Source organism: Protobothrops mucrosquamatus, unplaced genomic scaffold (genome assembly GCF_001527695.2).
Source record: "Protobothrops mucrosquamatus isolate PMUCROS unplaced genomic scaffold, P.Mucros_1.0 scaffold_267, whole genome shotgun sequence".
NCBI classification, from domain to species: Eukaryota; Metazoa; Chordata; class Lepidosauria; order Squamata; family Viperidae; genus Protobothrops; species Protobothrops mucrosquamatus.
The window spans coordinates 534,066-558,733 of NW_015386343.1; positions in this window are offsets into that span (position 1 = coordinate 534,066).

Here is a 24,668-nt window from a genome sequence, read left to right on the forward strand (position 1 = left end):
TACTCAGCTGTACATTTCCACCCCAGGCCACCCCAATGATGCCCTTGACGTGATGGCCCGGTGTCTGGAGGCCGTACGGGTCTGGATGGGGAGAAACAGACTCAGACTCAACCCTTCCAAGACTGAGTGGCTGTGGTTGCCGGCTCCCAGGTATGGTCAGCTGACTCCATCGCTGACTATAGGGGGCGAAACTTTGGCCTCCTCAGAGAGGGTGCGCAATCTGGGCATCCTCCTGGATCCACGGCTGACACTGGAAGACCAGTTGGTGGCTGTGGCCAGGGGGGCGTTTTACCGGGTACGCCTGGTACGCCAGTTGCGGCCTTTTCTGGACCGGGATGCCTTGCGCACAGTTACTCATGCTCTTGTCACCTCCCGCTTGGACTACTGTAACGCTCTCTACATGGGGCTCCCCTTGAGGAGCACTCGGAGGCTCCAGCTAGTCCAGAATGCGGCCGCGCGGGCGGTCGCTCCCATGTAACGCCGCTGCTGCGCGAGCTGCATTGGCTGCCTGTGGCCTTCCGGGTGCGCTTCAAGGTGTTGATCATCATCTTTAAAGCGCACCATGGCATCGGACCTGGCTACCTCCGAGACCGCCTTCTGCCACAGATTACCTCTCACCGGCCGATACGCTCCCACAGAGAGGGTCTCCTCAGGGTGCCATCAATCAGACAATGTCGGTTGGCGACCCCCAGGGGGAGAGCCTTCTCTGTTGGAGTCCCCACCCTCTGGAACGAGCTGCCCCCAGAGATCCGGTTGATTCCGGATCTCCCCTCCTTCCGCCGCGCCCTCAAGACATGGCTGTTTCAGCAGGCAGGACTGGCCTAGGGATATTTTAAACTGGTTTTTAATTAATTTTAAAACATGAATAGGCCTATTGTATATATATTTTAATTGATTTTAAATTTTGTAGATTTGTATTGATTGTTCTGTTTTTAATTGGCTGTAAGCCGCCCTGAGTCCATTGGGAGAAGGGCGGGATATAAATGCAATAAAACGAAAAACGAAAACGAAACGTAAAACGAACAGACATGTCAAACACAAGGCCCTGGGGCCGGATGCGGCCCGCGAAGTGGTTTCATGTGGCCTGCGAAGCCATCCTGGAAACAGTGAGGGAACGGCCCCTGCTGCCTTGACCCTGGCCCAGGCCAGCCGGGAGCCAATATACAATTTTGTGGTGGCCATCTTGGCACCACCTCCTTCTGCCAGAGACCCTCAGATCTGTCCCACTCCTGCCCAGGCCCCCATAGGCACCCTTGACACGAATGATGTAGAACTGGCCACGCCCACCCATTAGGCCACACCCACTTCATCCACGCCTACCCAGTAGGCTGCACCCACTCTGGCCACCCCCCCACCCCCCCAGGGCAACCTCAATGCTGATGTGGCCCTCAATGAAATTGAGTTTGACACCCCTGCTCTACAATATGTTTAAGGTCTCACAATCTTATTATTCTATTAGCTATTTCTATTTGCAAAGAGAAAAAGAGTTATGGAATAGAAGAGCAAGTTGTTTGAAAAGCTGAGAAAAGCTATTAACCAAATTTGGGACTTAAGCTTTAACCTTGGAAGAGCTCAGAGAGCTAGGCAGGGTTTCACCTGGCTAGTATGAGTATGGGAGAGTCCCAGCAAACCCAGAACTGCATGCTAGATCAGTGATGGTGAACCTTTTAGAGACCGAGTGCCCAAACTGCAACCCAAAACCCACTTATTTATTGCTGGGTGCCAGGTGGGCGTGGCCCACTGGGTGGGCGTGGCTGTAGTGGTCATGGCAGGCAGAGTGGGTGTGACCAAGGTGGGTGTAGTCACCTCAATGTTGCTTGTGGGGAGGGACGCCTGTGGGGGCTGGGCAGGGTTGGGGGAGATCCAGGGGGTCTCTGGCAGGTGGGATGGTGGGCAGGAGGCAAAGTGAGGCAGGGCAGGGATGCCATTGTCACAGGGCAAGGTGAGGCAGGGGCCACCGCTGCCTGACACCATTGGCCCCTGCACACAGAGGCCAGCAAGCGCACAAGGGCTGACAGTGTCCGTCAGCGGCCACAGCCTGCCGGCCCCTCGACCAGCGCACTCTGGGGCTCCACAGCCCGCCACCAGAAGTTCAGAGAAGCTGCGTCTGAGCTGGACGGACAGCCGACAGCTGAGGAGGCGATGCAGTGGGTCGTGCCCAGGAAAAGGAGAGCATGCGAGGCCAGGAGGGATGAGATGGAGGGGAGAGAAACCAGCTGTGCTGGGATGCATCTGGCCATGTAGAACTTCAGTGAGTTAGCAGACAGCTGGTTGAAGAGGGACAGTTGCCATCTCCAGGGCATGGCGCATGTGCCCACAGAGAGGGCTCTGAGTGCCGCCTCTGGCACGTGTGGCATAGGTTCGCCACCATTGCACTAGACTGATGTTATCCAAATAAATAAATAAACCCAAGAAGGCAATGGCAAATTGCTTCCATGTTGTTATTCCATTTGCCAAGAAACCTACATGAAATCACCCTGAGCTGGGCTCAATTCAAAGGGGACTCATAATAAAACACCAGGTCCCCTAAGTGTTCCTAACTGAAGAAAATAGATGACTTCACAAAGATTAAAATCATGATTAGGATCTAGTTGAGGACTGGGCAGTCTAAACTTCCAGAGTCAAAATTGCTCACCCAAGTTGGACATACTTGGAATAGAGCATCCAGTTCTGGTCACCATAATACAAAAAAGATGTTGAGACTCTGGAAAGAGTGCAGAGAAGAGCAACAAAGATAGTTAGAAGGCTGGAGGCTAAAATGTACAAAGAATGATTATAGAAATTGGGCATGTCTAGGACTAGGTGGGACATGATAGCAGTATTCCAATATTTGACGGGCTCCTATAAAGAAGGGGGGGAAACTATTTTCCAAAGCATCAAAAGGCAAGACAAAAAGCAATTATTGGAAATTAAGCAAGGAGAGAATCAACCTGGAACTAAGGAGAAATCTCCTAACGGTGAGAGCAATTAACCAATGGAATAGCTTGCTTTCAGAAGCTGTGGGTGCTCCAACACTGAAGTTTTCAAAAAGAGACCTGACAACCATTTGCCTGAAATGATAGGGGGTTGGACTAGAAGACCTCTGAGGTCCCTTCTTAACTCTACTATTTTATGTTCTAAGTTCTTCTGAAAGTTGCCATTCAAACAGCCATTTTTAATAGGACCGAAGGTATTAAATATAAGGAGAATAATTGTGTTAACTATCTTCAATTAATCTGCCTCACTTTTAATTAAAAAGAACATCTATTCAATCTAATTCATTTTTTTTCATGGTCCTTGTTCATTTTTAAAGTGCAGACCTTTAAAAAGGGTGCATTTACTTTTGAGCCTGAAAATAGTTACGCACCGTTGCCTTCAAAAGTAGAAGACCGAGAGAGACAGATGGAAAAAATGTCATAGCTATTAAGTTACAGGACTAGCACCAGGGAAATCCAAGCCCACATCTACACTGAAGCGTGAACATTTTGGGCCAATGATTTCTCAAACCACTGTACTTTCACAAGGATGTCTCTGTGGGCATAAAATGAAGGGAGATTTTGATGGAAACTGCTTCAGACTCCGGGATGAGAGGTGGGACGTAAATCTGATAGCCAAATAAATAAATACAAGAAGGTCAAGGTGTGATCATTCTAGTATGGGCTCTCTGTAAATACTGCAACTAAAATGGAGATTTATTCTTGCAAAGATAGGCTTTAGAAAATGTGGACTGTTGACAAGCTTAATGAAGGGATGGGGAACCCTTCCAGGGCAAATAAGAAAAATGGCTGGATTTGATGGTCCAGCTACCCAACCCCTCGATTGCTGTATAAGCGACAGGGATACTCAGAGGTGGCTCAGGATGATTCCATTCCTAAGCAGACTGACTAATATTCTTCCTAAAAGTGGAAATAGTTGGGAATTAACTAAATATTGCTAAAAATCTTTAAGTCATGGCATAAGAGAAGAGTGTGCAACCACCATAAAATCGTGCTATGAAGTCTATCCCATGACATTGTGTCACCAAAGGACAAGAGGGACTTTCTTCTACTGCTCAAAGTCTATTTGAATGGCCTAGAATCCACTCCAAAATCTTGTCAGGTGGCATAGTTGCTTATTAACAGCAACTATGGATATATGAAGCTATGGATATATGAAGATATATAGCCATCTTAGAATGGCTATAGCGTTGTATACCTTTATCTCTTAGAACTCAGCTTCAAAGATAAAGCTGGTCAGAATCAGTGCAGTATGTCGTTTAGGAAATCTTCCTGGAATGTTATTTATAATACTTGAACTGTATTATAAATAACATACATACAGTATACAGTACATACCAGAAAACCATGTTGATTGGGAATTATGGCAGCTGAAGGCCAACCTATATGGAAAGCACCTGTCTAGAAAAGCCATAGATAACATGATAACAATGATTTCCATATCATCCTGGCTTTCATTTGCTTCAGCATTTTGTATGGAATATGAGGATCAGTGCTCTTTGTTGTGCTAGGCACTTAGTAACAGCTTCTTACTAAGGCACTTCTATGTCTTGAAAGTCAACCTGAGATGGCTTCATTATACAAATAGTCTTTGGGTTATGACCACTCATTTAGCAACCGTTCAAAATTATGATGGTACTGGATGAGTGGAACTTATGACTGGTCCTTGGCTATTACAATCTCCCTGTGGATGCTTGGCATCTAATTTGTGAATGTGAAATTAGTTACATGTTCATGATTTCTGTGGTTCCCTGCCGGCTCCCCACAAGCAAATTCAATGGGGAAGCTAGCAAGAAGTCACAGGTTGCTTCTGCTCCTGCAGAGTTTTCACCCACCTATACTCTGTAGTGCCTACCACAGCACTTGCCTACTCACAGTTCTACACTGTGCCTGCCAGCGACACTCTCCACCACCACCATGGTATCCACACCCCCATCCATGCTGCAATAGTGTGTTGGTGGGGGAAATTCTGGTTCCAACTACTATCATAACCCAAGGACTAATAGTAGATATATAACAAAATTTTTTACAAGTATTTATCTATGCCAACAGAAGGTATCCTGCTTTAGGTAGCAGAGGATAGGTTTTTAGCAATTTAACCATTCTGCTTGGTAAGGATCAGGTTTCTCAATTCTAAGAGCAGAGGTGAATTTTCTTTACGCTTAGGTAATTAAATGAATATATGTTCTCTGTATCTGGGGATAGAGGGGTCTATCTAAATCACGGGTGTCAAATCACGTAACGTGTCATGACATATCGTGACTTTTTTTGCATTGCCAGAGCTGGGGTGGGCGCAGCCTCCACATGATGCAACCGGCCCACGGGCCAGCAGTTTGACACCCCTGATCTAGATTAATCAGGGAGAATATAGATGTCCTGTAGCATCAGTAAAGGTAATTTGATAACCGATGAATAAACTAAACAACCATTTCCAGATGGTGACATTGAGAAACAGCTGGGGATTTGACAATTCTATAGCAGAAATGTTAACAGCAGCTGTTGCTGAGTGTAAAGTTATGTATGCTCTTTTCATTTAGGAATAAAAGCATATCAATGTGGCAGATATGATAAGGCACATAAACAAACTGTACTCCCTTCCATCTTCAGGTTGATAGGTTATAAATAAGCTTTAGAAGATGTCTGCAGTTTGTGTTGGACAAAGAATCATACAGTCTTTGTACTTCACTTTCGAGTACTCTAGAAAATGACATTTTTTATCAGCTTCTGCTAGTTGAAGCAACATGGCACACCAAATTGATAAAAAGGGCTGTTTATAAATTGCTCACTTTACATGTATTTGTCTCATGGAGGAGTAATGAATTGAAATGGGCTGTGCCAATCAATTCATTACTGAAATTAGCGGTTCGAATGGTGTTCTCTTGATTTCCTTCTCTGCCCTCTCTCTGGCTGGTGTAAAAGTGTAGCTCATTTATGCTTCATTTTGTGAATCAGCCAAGAGGTCACAACAAATAAAGGAAAAGGCTACAGGGTGGGTGGCATGGGCTGACCTTGTTCCTAGAAGTGCGAAGGATGGAATTGGGAAAAAAATGTCACAGGCAAGCAGTCACGGGTTGCATTGAGGCAGGGAACAAACTGCTTGGATAATTAGGCAACTTTGGAAGAAAATCACAACATGAAAATGCAGGCCCTATATCTTTTCAGCCCAAACATTTATCCTTTCTAAATAGACAGTGAAATTGGATTCCCTTTCAGAATGAAAATGACCAGGAAGGTTGAGTGCATTTAATGGTTGGTTCATACATGGGCCCAGCTTTAGTACAAGGAGTCTAAAGGATAAGCCTTAGACCACTGATGGCGAACTTTTCGGATTTAATGTGTCAAACATCAATGCCTAAGTTGACTCTGCTGGTGGGACAACCCCTTTATCCTTCCCAAGCAAAAGAGAAACAAATGTTTACATATTCATTTATTTAAAAAAATACAGTCAAATCACGTGTTGTGATTTATCAAATTCATCAAAGATCAAATAATTACAGAAACGAGATATGAGAATGACCACCCTTCCCGTTACAATAACCTGGCTTATTTAAGTTTATCAGGCAGGAAGAGAAGCCAACTTATTTTCTGCCTCAGATCATAGCTTACTCCTGCTCCCGAGGGAATAAAATGTGGTTTTAGAAAAGGAGATGCCAAATATTTGGTTACCTATATAACCATATAACTCTATAACATATATGTATACAGTAATTACATAACTATATGTCTATCTATCTATTGCCTATATCTATCTGCCTGCCTGCCTGCTTGCTTATCTATCATTTTTCTATCTGTCTATCATCTCTGTCTGTGTCTGTCTGTCTGTCTGTCTGTCTGTCTATCTGTCTGTCTGTCTGTCTGTCTGCCTGCCTGCCTGCCTGCCTGCCTGCATCTGTCTGTCTGTCTGTCTGTCTGTCTGTCTGTCTGTCTGTCTGTCTGTCTGTCTGTCTGTCTGTCTGTCTGTCTATCTATCTATCTATCTATCTATCTATCTATCTATCTATCTATCTATCTATCTATCTATCTATCTATCTATCTATCTATCTATCTATCTATCACCTTGGTGCAGTGGTTAAAGTGCAGTATTGCATGCAAACACTGCCCACAGCCTGGAGTTCGATCCCGATGGGACTCAAGACTGACTGTCTTCCATCCTTCTGGGGTTGGTAAAATGAGGACCCAGATACGTAAATAATGCTCTACATTGTAAACCATCCAGAGAGGTGCTGTAAAGCGCTATGTGGCAGGATATAAGCCTAAATGCTATTGCTATCAGCTTTCCTCCCAACACTTTAGACTTCTGCTCCCATGGTTCCAAGCGACCCAACCTCAGTCTCACTTTGGTTGAGAATTATATGAGTAGGAGCAGAATGGTCTGAGTTAGATAAGGCTGCTTTATGTCTGGCTAAATCATATTCTACATAAATATCTAATGAGAAAGTTGGTTCTTTGTATCTGCAGGCTTGAGTTTTATCCATAGAGGTGCTCACCTGAGATATGCACTGTCAAATCAGTGTTCAGCACCTAGACAAATCCCCGCAGTTTTCTTGGCAAGATTTCAGAAGTAGTTTGCCATTGGCTGCTTCTTCCCAGGACTGAGACTGAGGAAGTGGCCCAAGGTCATCCAGCTGCTTTTGTTTCTGGGGCAGGACTAGAACTCAGGTTTCCCCAGTTTCTTAACCATTTATACCAAAGTAACTCTTCCTTTCCATATATTTTATTAATTTTTTAAAACATAAACCACTTAATAGTTGGTAAACAGTGTGTTTGCTGGGTTTACATTTCTAACGAAAAATCATTAACAATTGGTTTCTATAATCCATAATCCACATAGTACATTTAGTTGATTTCCCCCTTTCCCCAAAATGTCTTCTTTGCAAACCTTGAAATAATACAATTTTTATTATTTTGATAAATAACAGTTACATATATGATTTCCCCCCAATATTCCTAGAAATAATGATCACATCAATATAATATTTCTTTTCTATCTAATCATTCTGGTTGCCTCATCTTATATCCTGTTACAGTCCTTATTTAGATTTGTTTCTCCCATAAAGTTCAAAGTATTCTTGCTGGTTAAGATTTTCTCAACAGATAATTACATTTAAAGATTTAAATCCATTTTTCCCATATAAACCATCTCAACACTTTTACATTTATTAAAGAATAGGTAAAAACAGTAAAGAAAAGGAAAAAGGAGCAAGAGTAAAGAAACATAAAAAATAAAATACTACTTAAAATATATATATTCCTCCTAAGCTAATATATATTCATTCCCAAAATTTCTTATTCTTTTTAAGCATGATTAAAATATATATTTAATCTTTAAATATTCCATTTAATGTGTCTAGTCATCTAATCCTATAACTCTTATTCAAAACATTTTTTTCTTTTTTATACATTATAATTTCCCTAAATTCAGACACATTTAATTATCTAAAACATTTCCTTTATCTAGGCCATTTCAGCAGTATTATATTACTTATATCAAGAAATAAAATAAAAAGGGGAAAAAGAAGCATACAGTATTATTTAAGGAATTCATCTCTCTTAGGATGACATATGTATTCAGAATCTTTTCTATTTCTTTAACCATATTCAAACAAGTGTTTATTTTTTAAATATTCTCTCTGGTAAATCCCATCATCTATTTTCTTAATTTTCACTTTGATCTTTTTCCTTTGACCAGTATCTTTCTTGATCAATGTGTTTTGCTGAATCAAAAAGTTTTTCCATATATTCATGACTGTTGCTGTAGGTATAAGAAGTAAATTGAATAAAGTGTCTTTATGTGAGGCTTTTGCCTTTCCATGTTTCTTGAAAATCTTTTTCTCTTTCTCCTTCTTTGCTTCTCTTATCACTTCCTTTCTCTCTGATGTTTTCAACATCTCTACATTTCATTTTATCCAATCTGTTTTTTTGTCCTCAGATTTATTTTGTAGTCTTAAGGAATGAGTTGTTTTTTCCATTTCTTGTAAATTTCCCCCCATAGGATTAAATCATGTTTTCTTGCTTTGTTAAGTTCCGTCTTTGACTCTCTATTTTCAATTTTATGTCCATTTATTTGTTATGTCTGCTCCTTCTCTGTTGTTGTTTCCTGGAAGTTTTTTGTTGTTGTAAAGTTAACTTAGAGATAGATTGATTTGTATATTCAAAGTTATTTTGGATTTCTTTATGATTTGAATTCAGTGTTATTTGAATTAATTTCAGTATCTCCTCCTGAGAAGTATTTATGTTTTCTTGGTGTGTTCGGTCTACATGTCTCTAATCCATGATGGCCAAAAGTTGGAGTTTTCCTTCTTATCTGCAAATAGCTTTAGAGTCCCGGTTAAATAGATATTTGTAATCCAAAGAGTTAAAAAAAGATTTTTTCCCAAAAGTTTATAATTCTCTCTTTGTCTGCAGCCCAGATTGTTGTCTTTTTTGTCACAGCTGTTCTTTATTATTAAAGCTTTGAAGGTCACAAATACAGATTAGCTTTTCCCAGGTTTTGGCAAGTTCTCAATTAAAATCATAGCTGTCATAATCTTCATCTACCACTAGGTGTCAGCATCTATTTAGTTTTCAATATGAACAATGGTCTTTAAAATGAGAGTCTTAACCATTCAACAATCTTAAACTTGTCCAAAGTTAAATTTTAGCTTTCAAGTTTATAAATTTATTTCACTACCGTATATTTTGATTCTTCATAGAAATTTTAATTTGCCCCTTCTGTTAGTATAAGGATGGGGCAGAAGTCCCCCTCCTTCACTTTTGGAGGTATTTTGCTTCTTGGGGATCTTTTCCAGGAAATTAAGTGTAGAATAGAAAAGGGAAAATCAGATTCCTCATCCAGTTTCAAGCACGCTGTTTACTGTAGTGCTGGTTAGTTCTTTTGGACTCCGGTTGCAAGTAGCTGATCGATAAAATACAGCCTTTCTCCCTGTTGGGTTAGAAGGCTTTCCCCAAGATGAACGGAACTACCACCATCATTCCAGAGTCGCTGGGGCACCCTTCTTTCTTTCCCCCTTCTCCAGGGCGGCTTGGACCCATTAGGGTCCCCAGGCAGGATGAAAGTTAGCCATGGGGGTGCAGCGGTCTGCAAGCCCGCGACCAGTCGCTACCACGCAGGACCGGAAGTCCAACTCTCTCTCTTCCTTTCTCTTACCCTCTGAATAATTACACAACAGTTTTAAAGTCCAAATGGACCATAGGTTTATTTTTTAATTTAATTTTTCTTTAAGATTTTAAAGAAGGAAGATAAAAACTAATAGAAACTAACATAAAGTAAGAAAAAGAAAAAAAAGAATGCTAAAAACGCAAGAAAGAAAAAAGAAAAGAAAAAAAGATATAAAGAAGCAGCTTCTGATCTTCTTTATAGCAGTTATAAGTACAAATTATAAATTTACCTCATACTCTATGGTTACCACTTAACTCTCTTCTTTCTGTCTAATCATCAAAAGCATAAATCACAAGGACCTTTTTCTGTTTTACACAAAAAGTCCATAAGCAACTTCCAATCAGCAATAAATATTGGTATTGTCTTTTTTTTCTGATCAAAGAAGTCAATTTAGCCATCTTAACAAGTTCTATCATCTTTACCAACTAGTCCTCCATTGTAGCTATTGCAATAATTTTGCCTCAGTTATCCTGTACAAAAATGAAGTTCCATGACTTTTTTTCAAACTATTTGCCCACCAATCCTACAAGAAAAACCTCTGGTCTCAAATGAATATTAATCCTTAAAATTTTCTGAATCACTGTGTTCATTTGAATCCAGAATTTCCTAGCTTTTGTACACATCCACCAACATGATAAAATGTCCTTTCTTCTTGTTCACATTTCCAAGAAAAATTTGAAGTGCCTTTACATTCCAGACAATTCTTTTGGTGGAATACTGTATGTCAGTGATACATAATCTTATAATAATTTTCTTTAAGATGATAATGACAATAGAGTAAATTTCAATCCTTTCAACCAGATTTTTCCCCATTGCTCTGTATACAACAGGGGTAGGCAACATTGGCTCTTTTATGACTCGTGGACTTCAACTCCCAGAATTCCTGAGCCGCCATGGCTCAGCATGGAAACCTCTCCCTTTCCCTTCAGCATGGCTGGCTCAGGAATTCTGGGAGTTGAAGTCCACGAGTCATAAAAGAGCCAAGGTTGCCTACCCCTGGTATACAACAACCAAAATTTGTAGCTCACTTGACTGTATCAAACATTATTTCATTTGTTCTACTTGTTTCAAATTTCACAGTTGATACATTATAGCAATTATGTTCATCATTTCAAACTCTGTCTTACATTGTTCAAAACCATAAATTCTTTTGTCTACTTTAAATCTTTCTAATAATTGTAAATTAGAGAACCATTGACATCTATATCCCTCTGCCACCAGTTTTTCACCTGATTTTATTTTACATCCCCCTTGGCAAAATTCTATTATCTCACAATAAGATTAAATGGTTCTTAGTTTCCTAGCATCTGGGGTTGGGAGGGGGTGCTCACACTTGCCTTGATCTGGCGAGGAGCAAAATGTGTGAGGATGAAAAGAAGGCAAGAGTATCAATTTGCTGAGCTAAATATGGGTTGAGCATTTAATTATGAGTAAAATCAGAGGGCAAATTCACCAGGGAATGAAGGTAAGCTTAGCTGTAGAGATTCATGATTTTACTTCCATTCTTGCAATCCAACGAAATATTTACTTTGCCCTCTGTCCACTGGGGGAAATCCTTTGTTGGGCTGCAGAAATAAAGTGAAAATCTACAGGATTTTAACTTTGTTCCTCTAGTTCATGGGTGTCAAACTCGATCGCGTCACGTGATGTATCGTGACATTTTTTTGTCTTTGCAGAGCTGGGATAGGCATGGCTTGCACGTGACGCATCTGGCCCGCAGGCCGCCAGTTTGACACCCCTGCTGTAGTCCAACAAAGTATCTCCCCACAGTGGATGGAGGGGAGGGGAGGTCATAAGTGAAAAAGATGTTGCCAAGCACCCAGATTGTGAATACCTGACCACAGGGGGAGCTGCATGACACTTTTTGATGACTGGAAGTTCTCTATGATCCATAAAGCACCTTTTCCAAGGCCATTATAATTTTGATTGGTCTTAAGTCAAGGACTACCTGTAATATCAAAGTTAGTGTCATTCTAAAGACAAAAATATAACATTGGCAGCACAAAATATTATGATGTGCATTCTAAGCCCATGAGGGTCCTCTTGTATTACCGGTTCTTCCTTAAGCCACATTTACGTTATATTAACACAGTTATTAGTCTACATTAAGTATGCAATGAAGCATAGCACAAATCCAAGAAGAGTAAATCAAGCAGTATCTGCTCATCTGCATTCTCATTTCATCCTACTAATTGTCTAATGTCCTTGTTAATTGGTGAAACTTTGCCCACTGCCTATCTGATGTTTTCAGATGAACACTGCATACGAAAGAGAGCATAAAACAGCTTGCGATCTCCACTGATGCAAATCTATGCCTTATTATGAGAAAACTACCTGCTGTGAAGTTCTAAAGGAACATTCCCCAGCACTCTCGTCTTGTCTCGTCTCTGCTATGCTGTCTGGAGTTGCTGAGAATTGCAATCCAACAAAACTCAAAGATGCCAGGCTGAAGCAGGCTGGTATAGAACTAGCAAACAATCAAGGGGAAGGAAAAATATATCATAGTCTAAGTATTCTGTTGTCCCTTGTGATGTAGGGCTTTTACTATAGAAATCTGCCTGGCAGCCAAGATTACATGTTTTGTTTGAGTTAATTAGACGTGACCGAACATTTGAAATGAGCAGTTTTCACTGTATGTGTGAAAATCCTCCCATAGGACGTTAACTATGTGGTAGGATTCACCTTGTGAATTAGGACAATAGCCCAGGAAATGCTGCCAGACAGCAGCCAATAAAACACCAGAGAGCTTGCCATACCATTCAGGTGAATTCAACTGAAATAAAGATAAACAAAGAGCCACTTCGGTGTGGTGATTAAAGGTGCTAGACCAGGGGTGTCAAGCTTGCCACATCACGTGTGTGTCGTGACGTATCGTGACTTTTCCCCCATTGCCGGAGCTGGGGTGGGCACGGTTTCGGCATGATACATCTGGTTTGACTCCCCTGTGCTAGACTAAGAGCAGGGATGCATGAGTTCTAAGCCTCCTAGCTAGCTATCTCTTTCAACTATAGACTGGGTGGTAAAAAAATAAAAATATCCAGAATAAAACTGCTATGTGGTCATTAGGAGTTAAGATTGATTTGAAGAACCATAACAACAATAAGTAAGGATAAGCATGTTTTATATTCTAGATTTTACACCCTAGATTTTACACAGATTTTACACAGAGATTTTACACAGAGGTCTGTAATGCTACAATCTGTTACAATCTATTTGTTCCCTTCCTCTCTTGAGTTTTCATGAATAGTAAAAGCCAGCACATCTAGCAGGAGGGACTTCATAACAATTCTCTGTCAGAACACCGTGTATGAATTCTGGTGAAGAAGGAAGTAACTTGAGCTTCCCAAATCTTTTTTTTTGTTTTGTTTTGTTTTGTTCACAGACCCTTGTCTAACCAAAACCCAGTGGGATAATTTCATAATATTTTTTATACAAGAAAATAAAACAGTTGGTGCCCAGACTGATAAGAATTCAGGAGACAGATTCATAAAAAGCTATCTACAAGCTTCTCCATTATTAGTGAAGAGGCCCACAGTTCACTGATTCATAGAAAAGCATTTTTTTTTAAAAAAAAATATAGGGTGACATTACTGTAATATACTGGTGGGAAATAGTTCAGGTGCTGGAATTCTTATAACCCCATCCCTTTCTTCTAAAATCTCACCAAAGAGACTGAGATTTTTCTCTGGGAAAAGAATTATTTTTGTTAGGCGGATGCCAATATAATATCTTATCCATCTTCCCTTGAATTGACACCTTTAGGTTTACACTGGTTGACTTAAGATGATGGGAACCATATTCCAACATACTGTCTCTGAGCAAAAGACAGACACAGCTAAACTCTGAGTATCATTTTCTTCTTTTATTTCTTAAACTGATAAGTTTTCATTGGTTTTCTCCAATTATTTAAGAAGGAACATCTCTAAATTAAGATAGTAATTAGATGATGGGCAGATGGGGGGGTGAATAAAAAATTAATAAATAAAATAAATAGAAAGGGGAATGGTATGTGAAGAAGAAAGAAATATTAATGATAGCTTCTATAAGTGGCAATCTGTAAGAGACATTGGTAGAAAATTAAAGTGTATAATTCTAAATATATACAGTCCAATTAAAAGTTTTATCTATTTGAATTTATTAGCCTCCAAGATGATAGATAGATAGATAGATAGATAGATAGATAGATAGATAGATAGATAGACAGACAGACAGACAGACAGACAGACAGACAGACAGACAGATCCTCTATCAATAGGCTGCTGGCAGGGTTCAGAAATGAACTATTATGCAGCATGATACTGCCATATTACCAACATTTTGCTTTTGGAGATATTTTTCCCATCCCATTTTTCCCAGGATATAAAGAGATATAATAAGAATGACGTATGAACAGAACAACAACAACAGAATACTGCCAGCTCCATATAAAATATTCTCTGTTGTACTCCATGGTAGGTTATCTCCTGAGGAAGGGAACATGGTTTTTGGAATTGTACATACTATTAATTGCCCAGCTTGGCTTATAGAACCAGTTTGGGGTAGTGGTTAAGTCAATGGCCTAGAAACTAGGAGACTGTGTATTCTAGTCCCATTTTAGGCATGAAAGCTGGCTGGGTGACTTTCAGCCAATCACCAGAAGACAGTGAGTTTTAGTCCCGCCTTAGGTATGAAACCCAGATAGGTGACTTTGGGCCAATCACTCTCTCTTATCCCAACTATCTTCACAGGATCGTTGTTGTGTAGAAAATAGGAGAAAAGAATATTAGGTATGTTTCAGCCTTGAATTACTTATAAATCAACAAAGATGGGATAAAAATCTAATGAATGACTAAAATAAGGATTCTGTCCTCTCAGTTATAATTCAGATCACTAATATTTTTCTTTTGTGGGCAGAAGTCCCATCCACCTGAAAGGAGATACTGGAAAGTCATTTGCTTAAGAAGGACATGGCCAGTTTTAATAATTATTGGATAGTATTTAATATTTGACAAGAAGAAACAATGATGTTGCAGCTCCAAGCATTTCCAACCTGCTTATACTGGTAGATGTGATGTGGAAAAAGGTCTTTGTGGGCCTTACCGGGAAAAAAATGAGATGGATGAAATCTTGTTAATACTTCAGAATCTCTCTGCAGCTTTGATATTGTTGGCTATGGTATCTTGTTGAAGCATATGGGGGAGCTGAGGATTAAATATGTTATTTAATAGTGACCTGGAGTCATAAGAAAGGATCCTTCACAAGTTTGGGATTAAGTTTGGAACTATTATCAAAGGTTGAGGATACACTGTTCTATTTCTCCCATGGACTTAGTTTGCCTGTCTCCAGAGTTCCATCAATTTTGAGCTCGTTAGAGAATGATTTCAAGATGAATGCAGATGTGATATTGAGCATTAAATTGCTACTGAAGTTAAAGCAAGCCCTACCTTACTACACTTCAGGCTTTTAAATGTCGCTCTGTTTAAAAACATAGAGAAACAGACATATTAATGGATGCTTTACAGTATCTTGTAAGCTGCTTAGAGCCAAGTAAGAGAGCGAATAGTGTATAGGTTTTCTAAATAAACATTACTAAACCAACATGAGAGGCAATGGAGTCTCATCCTAGGTAATCCCTGATAACCAGCTACTACAGAAATTGAAAAAGATAAATGTTTTATTTTCAGTAAGGCAAAACTGTTTTGAGGATTGAAGGGGAGAAGTAACATTCCCCATCAACCTTCTGTGCAGGGAATACACAGGCAGCCCTGCAAACCCTCCAAATAATTGCATTAAAACACACGCTAAATTACCGACTTCTTTTCAATGTGAGATTCAGCAGGGCGTTTGGAAAAGACAAAATTGGTTCAGTCATCCATTCTCATTTTGAAAGGTGAAGAGTGACAAGGCACCATTTGTAATACACTTTTCAGCGCGAGCAAGGATGGAAATAATACAGAATATCTCTTTGCACATAAGAAGAAATGTGTTTCTGAAATGGAAAAGAAATAGAACAGCAATAATAATGGCAATTTTATTATCACAGACTTGAGAGCTGATGTCAAGTCTGCAGGAAAAGCTGAGGTATTTAACAGCCACCCTCTCCCGTCTTAATCTCTGAGAAATCTGAGATATTAGTAAGTGCACGGAATTCTATGCTTGTTTCTAAATTGACCACTATTAAATTAGGATCTGCTTCATCTTTCTCAAGGTGGCTTTGGTCCAACCTGTAACAATGTGCTGTGTTAAGAGGCTGGAATAACGAGTGGCCTCTGGAAGCAGCAAATAACCAGTTTTGACCCCCCCCATCTGCTAAATATAAATGGCATTTAATGTTCTATCTGCTTGGCTCTATGAAGCAGCTCAGGGGGTGCACTGAATATACTGGTGCAAAATGGCAAGTAATATTAAATTCTTTTGATGTTCATGTTATATTCTGGGGGTACAACTGCTATATTTTTCCATTTAAACTAATCATTATAATCAGTGAAGGAAGTGAAATTGTTCTACGTTTCTTCTTGGGGAGAGGGAGGGAGGGGGGATGGATAATGGCTTTAAAAGTACACACGTAAAATTCTTCCACTCTATTTTTGAACCATTTCTGGCAGGCTCATTCATTTCGTTTTATGTTTGTTATGAACTCATTTATTTTGTTTGTCTTTCATTAGTGTTTCATTTGTTTCTTGCTCATTTTTCATTTCCAGGTGGCTTACAATGGAGATCCAGCTTCTCCTCTGATGCCAGTAACATCGGAGTGTCTGAGCCAAATAGCCTGATGCTTTCAGGTGTTATTCCACCCACCTGGAGCACCCATTCAGGTTTCAGAGAGCTGGTATAAATGCTGGTATGTAAACAACTTGATAAAGAAGGATGTTGCTTAAGCTTTCTTCTGCTTTAGGCTTCAGTAATAAACACATTTAAAGGGCATAGGAGTAGCGTGGGCCGATCTCACCCAAATAGTTTTGGCTGTTTTTCCCTCTATTCCTCATTCTGCAAAGTTGGAAACAAAGTTCCGCTTTTGCATTTATTTGTATAGGAATGCAACTGTCTGTAGAACCAGACTGATCATGCAGAACAAGGATTGGCAATTGTTTTACACCCTGGGCACCATCCTGTGATGACCAAGAGGTCTAGGTGCTTTAGATAATAATAGTAGTAAAATAATACCAATACTAATAGGTGCCTTGGAAAGCATTTGGCTCACCACTTGAACACCATCGGCATTGACAAAAATCGCTGTCAGTCAATTGCAAAAGGCAGCTTTATTTGGAACAGCTTACATCCTGCCACAATATCTGACAACCATCAATATAACATCTGCCTATCCCAGGTCCTTGGGGAGGGCTCGATAGGTGGGCCAAAATGCCAAATCCAATCTAAACATCTGGTTGACTCTGTGACTAACCATATTAATAAAATGATTGACACACTGGTAACAACTGCCCCCAAACTCTGGGTTGACCTCTTATCGACAGCTTCACATAGATATCAAACAGCAAGAGACAGTGGTCAACCACCTGCCTCCAAAAGATGGTGCATCACAGTCTCCTCTTATGCTACTGGAGATGTTAATTCCTTCTAAATCCATTCCTTTGGCTTTAAAATTAGGCTCCCTATGAGAGGTTTCAAGCTTTTAGTTAGCATTCTAGAGCCCACTTAGAGAGGGCTGTAAAGCACTGTGAAGCGGTATATAAGTCTAAGTGCTATTGCTATTGCTAATCTCACTGGAGAGTCCTTAACTTATAACCATTCATTTAGTAACTGTTTGAAGTTACAGTTGAAATAAGTGATTTATGACCTTTTTCACACTTACAATATCCCCATAGTCATGTTATCAAAATTTGGAGGCTTAGCAACTGGCATGTATTTATAACAGTTTCACTGTCCTGGAATAGTGTGATCACCATTTGTGATCCTCCTGCTTCTGATGAGCAAAGTCAATAAGGGAAGCCAGATTTGCTTAATGACCTATGAGTCACTTAACAACCACAGTGATTCACTTAACAACTGTGGCAAAAAAGTTGTAAAATGGGGCAAAACTCATTTAACAGCTGCCTTGCTCAGCAATGGAAATTTTGGGCTCAATTGTAGTCATAAGTTGAGGACTGCTTATATATTGTCGATGACAATAATATTGTTGAGGACGATGAAGGATAGTTTCAAAGGAGAGCATAAAACATTTAAAATAAAATAACAGTTTACATGGCCTAAACTGGCTCACGTGACTGATCTATGTTCAATATGTCATGCAAACCCAGACCATGAATTAATTTGAACAGTGGCTAAGTTAATTCGCCTAAGCAGGTCATGCAAACATGGGCCAGTCACCCTCTCTCAACCCAACTTACCTCACAGGGTGATTGATGTGGGAAAAATGGGAGGAGGACGGAATATTAGGTATTTTCGTTGTCTTGAGTTGCTTATAAAAAGATGGGATAAGAAATCTAATAAATTTATAAACAGCTACCAGTGCTGCTTCTTATCAGTTTTAAAGATGGAAGATAAATGAAATGAACAGATATGACTGGGAAGATATTTCCCTTCCATTCACTTTTAAAAAAATAAACAGGGTGCATTCTTTTCCTTTTTCCTTAAATGCTGACAGATTTATAAAACTCCTTGGGGAGGAGAAAGCTCCATATTCCCTTCTTCAGAGGACTCAGAACTGCTCTCGCAAACTAAGCTGTCATTTACTACCTCTGCATAAGGTTGTAGTAAGGGGCAATGAGAGTGGCCTATGCTTTGAGAAGCTTCTCTTCCCGTCAGATGTTCCAGGATCTGCACTATACACACTACAGAAGAAAACCATTGCACAGGACAGCTTCTCTTTGAGAACAAAATGGCCATAAAAACCACATGACAGGCTTGTAAAATCCAATCAGCTATTCACAAAACATAGCCCAGGGGCATCTAATCTTGATTGCTTTATTATCTTTTAAATAAAGAACAAGTCTCCATATGCCAGTGTGCATAGTTTTTTTGGCAAAAAGGAAGAAGCTGCTGACTGGAACAGAAAAAAAAAAAATGAAACACAGGTGCTGGCAGTTAGGTTTCTTCAAGGAGAGCCTGCAATCAATGGAGAAAAATGGATAAGGTTTACAGAAGCCATTCCTTTCACTGGCACCTCATTATAATTTTTCATACAATATGTATGCATTTCAAGCAATGGCCAAAAGCATTTCCTGCTGCTATTTTTTTTAAAATAGAGCCCACACAATTTGTTGCCTTGTCACTAAATTTCAAACGGTACCAAGGGAAAGAGATGGGAGATTATGAACAATCAGTATGCGAGGAACTGTGGGATTTGGTAATAAGCTGAATCATTTATCTGGAACGTATTCCAATTTAGTAAACCGGGCTAGATTTTATTTTCAAAGCATTTAGCTCCCCACTGGTGCATAATAATCTTTTCTCATATTAGAAAATCAACCCGGTGTAAGGTCAACTTGAGCCTTTCTGTATCCATGAAAGTTAGGAAGCATTAATCAAAGTGGATAAGAGTCAAATTTTATTTTGAGAAAGATATCATGATTGGGCTTATCCTCTCTGTAACCACCAGGGTTACTTGCTTGTGAGTTATGGGAAGTGTGATAATTAAATGACTTAAATAACACAATGGGACTCTGATCTGTTACACATAGGCTGAAGCTGCAGTTGGGAATTTGATCAAATGTACATTTGTGATTTTCTTTTCTGATTCTTCTTAGGGCTGCTTCATGTTGTTCAAATTCCACTTTATAGAAACAGTCATCCTTTTTCTGTGAATACAAAATATAGCTCATTTTGACTGAGGCCTAGGCATCCTGTGAAGTAGCACTAGGTTTTCAGCTACATATTATGATGTATCGGGTGCTTGACGCTCTGCCTCACTTCTCCATGCATGTAATGCTAAATGGACAGCAAAGCAGGAGGTTTATTGATTCCTGGCAGGCAACCATAAATAAGGAATTGGACTTTCCAACAACTTTTTCAACTGTAACAAAAAGGTGTATAAACCCTTTCTTGCTACAAGTCTGAGAACTTCATATATGCTAATGACATTTGCGGATAGGAAATTGCCATTGATATATGCATTAATATTCAGCCCGACAAAGCAGTGATCCATCAAGGGGATTTTGTGTGGATACACACCTTCAAGTCAGTTTTTGGACCATTCCTTGCAGTTTTCTTGGCAAATTTTTCAGAAGTGGATTGTCACTGCCTACTTCCCAGGGCTGAGAGAAAGTCACCAAGTGGCTTTATTCCTAAGGTGGAACTAGAATTCACAGTCTCCTGGTTTCTGGTCCAAGCTTTTAACCACTACTCCAAACTGGCTCTCTAGGCAGGTGACAGTTTCTTTAAATTCTGGAATTGGGAGAAGTGTAATTTTACACTTTGTTTATTTTGCTTTCTCTTACTGACTTTCCTCCATACAGCATATGATACGGATTTAATTCATTTCTTGTATTTAACTTTAAATCAATAGGGCAACACAAACAAAGGTGAGGAAATTAAAAAAAAATCGCAGAGGGAACATCCCGATAAGACTTAGTAGTCTTTAGTAGTCAAAATATTGCACTAATAACAGAGATTAAGAGGAGTGTTAGATATAACAAATGTCTATGCAGATTCTCAGTCATCCAGGTCACAGTTATCCCAAGGAGGCTTTTTCATGAGGCAACTGGACTTTCTTGTTTTTCTTTGAAGATGTTCGCTTCTTGAATGAGAAAGTATAAATCTTTCCATTCCCCACCATCCAGTCAGAGCTGAAGAAGCTTCTTGGATGAGAAGCAAAATGTCTTCAAAGAAAAACAAGAAAGTCCAGTTGCCTCGTGAAAAAACATCTTCGGGGTAGCTATAACAATTCATAGTACAGCAGGTGCACAAACAAAAGTCTAGAGGACTGTAATAGGAAGAATTTTAAATGATGCTTATTTGTAATAGTGGTCAATCTTAGTTGAGCTCCATCTGATTTCTTGATTTCTTGAGTTGTGGGGGAAGAATCTAGTAATCCCGAGGATGCATGGGTATAACAATGGAAAAGTAGGGAGAGAAATTTAAGAAGAAAGGAAAAGAAGAAAGGAAATAGGGAGGTAAACATGTCATTTTAAAATCCAAGATGGCCACAAATAAAACAATGAGAAAAGTATTTTCTTCTTAAACTTGCTCTAACACAAAGGTAACAAAATTAATAGAAGAAAGATATAGAAATATAAACTTTTGTAGTATATGTGAGCACTTAGGATTTTTAAAAAAAATTAGGTAGTCCTCGACTTGCAACCGGTTGCTTAGCAACCATTTGAAGTTCTTATGATCTCCCCCTTGTGGTCACATGACTGTACTTCGGGCACTCAGCAGCTGGGCTGCATTTATGACCACTTGCACCAACCCACAGTCACCTGACTGTTTTATGAGGGTTTGCCAACAATTGGCATTTACTTCTGGTTTTAGCAAAACTCATTGGTTCACTGAATAAGCATGGATTCACTTACTGAAGTGGTTATTTGCTTAACGACGGCCACAAAAAAGGTCATAAAATCAAGTTGATCACATGATGAGCAGGTTCCAGCACGGTCGAGACTGCCCATAAATATAAGTGATTGCCAAGCCAGACAAATATAATTTTATAATCTCTAATGGAACATTACACAATCTTATTTATAAAGTTGAGGAGCTTAGTGTGGAAGGGTTATAGCTTACTGGCAGATCCCCCCTCCCAGTTTTTCACAAAGAACACTCCACATTATTTCAACTTCAGTTAGAAATATTGGGTTGCAAGAGACAGGAAAGGCCTCCAAGTGTTGTTGTTGGTCTATATTAGTCCTTCCTTTTTTTGATCAAGCAGCTGATACTTGGAAAGAATGGAAGGATTCCCTGATTTATGGGCCTGGAGCTAAATGAATATTATTCTGTGAAGATCATTAGCCCTCAATATATTTTGGCATTTTCTCAAAGACCAGACTATCTTATGATTAAATGGTTGGAGGGGGATTGAAAATTCGATAGTCAAGTGCCGGGGAAATCAGGAGATTCAGGCCGTTCAAGTGAGCATAAAGATTTATCTCAAGCTTAAGCTCTCCTCAAGAATCTGAGCTAGTAACAGTCAAGGAAAATGAGCGTGAATTAAGAAGGTTTTCAAGATGGGCTGGACTGAGATCTCTTGTGGGATGCAGGGACTCATGACTTATGAGGCGTTTGACCCCTCCCTCAGGCTCAGCCTGGTCATCACCTACATAGATGTTTATAATGTTCTAGTGGTTAAGATGCTGGCCCAGAAACCAGGAGACTGTGAGTTCTAGTCCCAGCTCAGGCATGAAGGCCAGTTGGGTGACTTTGGGCTAGTTACTCTTTCTCAGCCCAACAGCCCAACCCTCACAGGGTTATTGTTGTAGGGAAAACAGGAGGAGGAAGGAGTATTTGGTATATTCACATCCTGAATTATTTATGAAAGTATTTATAAAAGGACTTTAAAACAACAAGCAAACAAACAAACAAATAAGTAGGAAGGTATTTGGTATATTCACATCCTGAATTATTTATAAAATGACTTTAAAACAACAAACGGACAAATAAGTAGGAAGGTATTTGGTATATTCACATCCTGAATTATTTATAAAAGGACTTTAAAACAACAAACAAACAAACAAACAAACAAACAAGTACTAGATCTGACTGCTGTGGACATTGGGAATTCTTGCTAAAGATCACATTTTGATAGGAATGTGGCTCTATCCTGCAAGTCCCTAGACCCATTGTTTCATGTGGCCCATTTCCCTGCTCTCTCCCATCAGGTCATGAGGATAGTCCAAAGAGCACAATTATCTTTCTATATGCATACGTTATCCACTTATACATTGTTAAAAAAAGGGAAATTCATCCCCAGAACAAATAGAAAAAGAAGACACATGTTTATAACTTTAGCAGAACACCTCTTGTTTGGATAGTAATACACTATCCTCAAGGAGGGAGCTGTTACCACCAGGTGACTTTTGTGTCTCTAGGTAATAAATGTTGATGAATAACTGCTGCTTTTATAGGAGTTTCCATATTAAATTTTAAAAGAGTCTTTTTTGAATTGAACTGTGATTTTATGGATACTTCTACATAGTGTTTGTGCAACAGCACAGAAATAACTTGTGGGTTTTTTCTCTCCTAATTTCACAGCTCAGCCTAAAGCGGTAGTATTTTTGGCAGTCTTCTAGCCAAGTGCTACTCAGATTTGACCCTACTTTGCTTTCCAAAATTAGCCAAGCTCTATACTTAGCTAGATATGAAATTGGACTTCGGCCTTTCTAAAGGAAGGTTGTTCTTTGACACCTTTCCAACTGGATATATGGCCAATTATGAGGAAATCTTAGCTGGTTTTCACCTTCTCCCTATGTGGGCTCCAGTAAGAGAACTCAGAGATTTGGGGATAAAAAAGGGGGAATTTTGTAAATAACAAATGCTGCATCCCTTATTTGGTTAAACAACCATTAACCCTTATTTAAGCCATCGCTGTGAGAGAAATTCAAGCCATTCATAATGATCCTGCCTCAGTGAATTCACTAATACCTAAGGCTGGAATTTTACTGATTCATTTTCTAAGAGTTTGTATCTCAACCATTTTCTTTCTGGCATTAAACCTGATTAATGGAATTTGGTGTGAATCTTACTCCCCTGGCCCTGTATTATAGGACTTAGAGTCTCTTAGGACTCTAGGCTAAAATGCTTAAAGTCTTGGATTGTGGTGAAGGAGGAAGTTATTCAAAGTAATTGAATTCTCTCAAAGAAGAATGGGATTTTAAAGTAATAAATAAGGAAATCAGATGAAGCCTTTGCATGATTAGTTGCTGTTAGGAAACTGTCATTGCTGTTAGGAAACTGTCAGCCAGCCTTCTTTCCACAAACTATTTAACCTGAATTTCCACAGGAAATTTCCACAGGACCAGAATCTATATGTCAACTAACTCTGAAAATGAAGTCAGAAAAAAAAAAGCTAAGCAATGGAGGTGAAAAAAGGGAGTGGTGCTTATAAATGACAAAAAGGGAAGGGGGGAGGCAGCGAGAGAGACTGACAGACCTAAGAAAAGTAAATCTGAAGGGAATCTTCTTTGAAAATTCAAATATATTTTGTACTGCTTCTCCTACTTTGGGTGTAAAGCTGCCGATGCATAATGACGGCTGCCCTTTGGTCTGAAAGATGCTACTTTTGGGCTCGCTGACATGTTGTCACAATGACACTTTTGAAAACTTGTTTATTGCACTCTTCTCCCAGAAGCAATTGTCAGTGACAGAATTTATAGGCAGGTGTTTAAAGTGGCAAGATGAGACAAGATTTTTTCCCCCCCTCTTCCCGTCTCTTGTCTTAATTCTAAAGATGCTACCTACGAGGGCTTCCATACAACCTCAGATCTAAGAGCAGTTTGTTATAATTACCTGTCACAGGTATGGACCACTTCACATTTAAAAAACTGGACTTTGATGGAGGTGTAGAAAGCTCAGGGATGTGGAGAAGGCTGAAGGTGAAGCTGCAATTGAAGATGAAGGCACTGCTTGCTTTTGCTTATTTCTTTGCAAATCAGTAAATAAGAGCATTT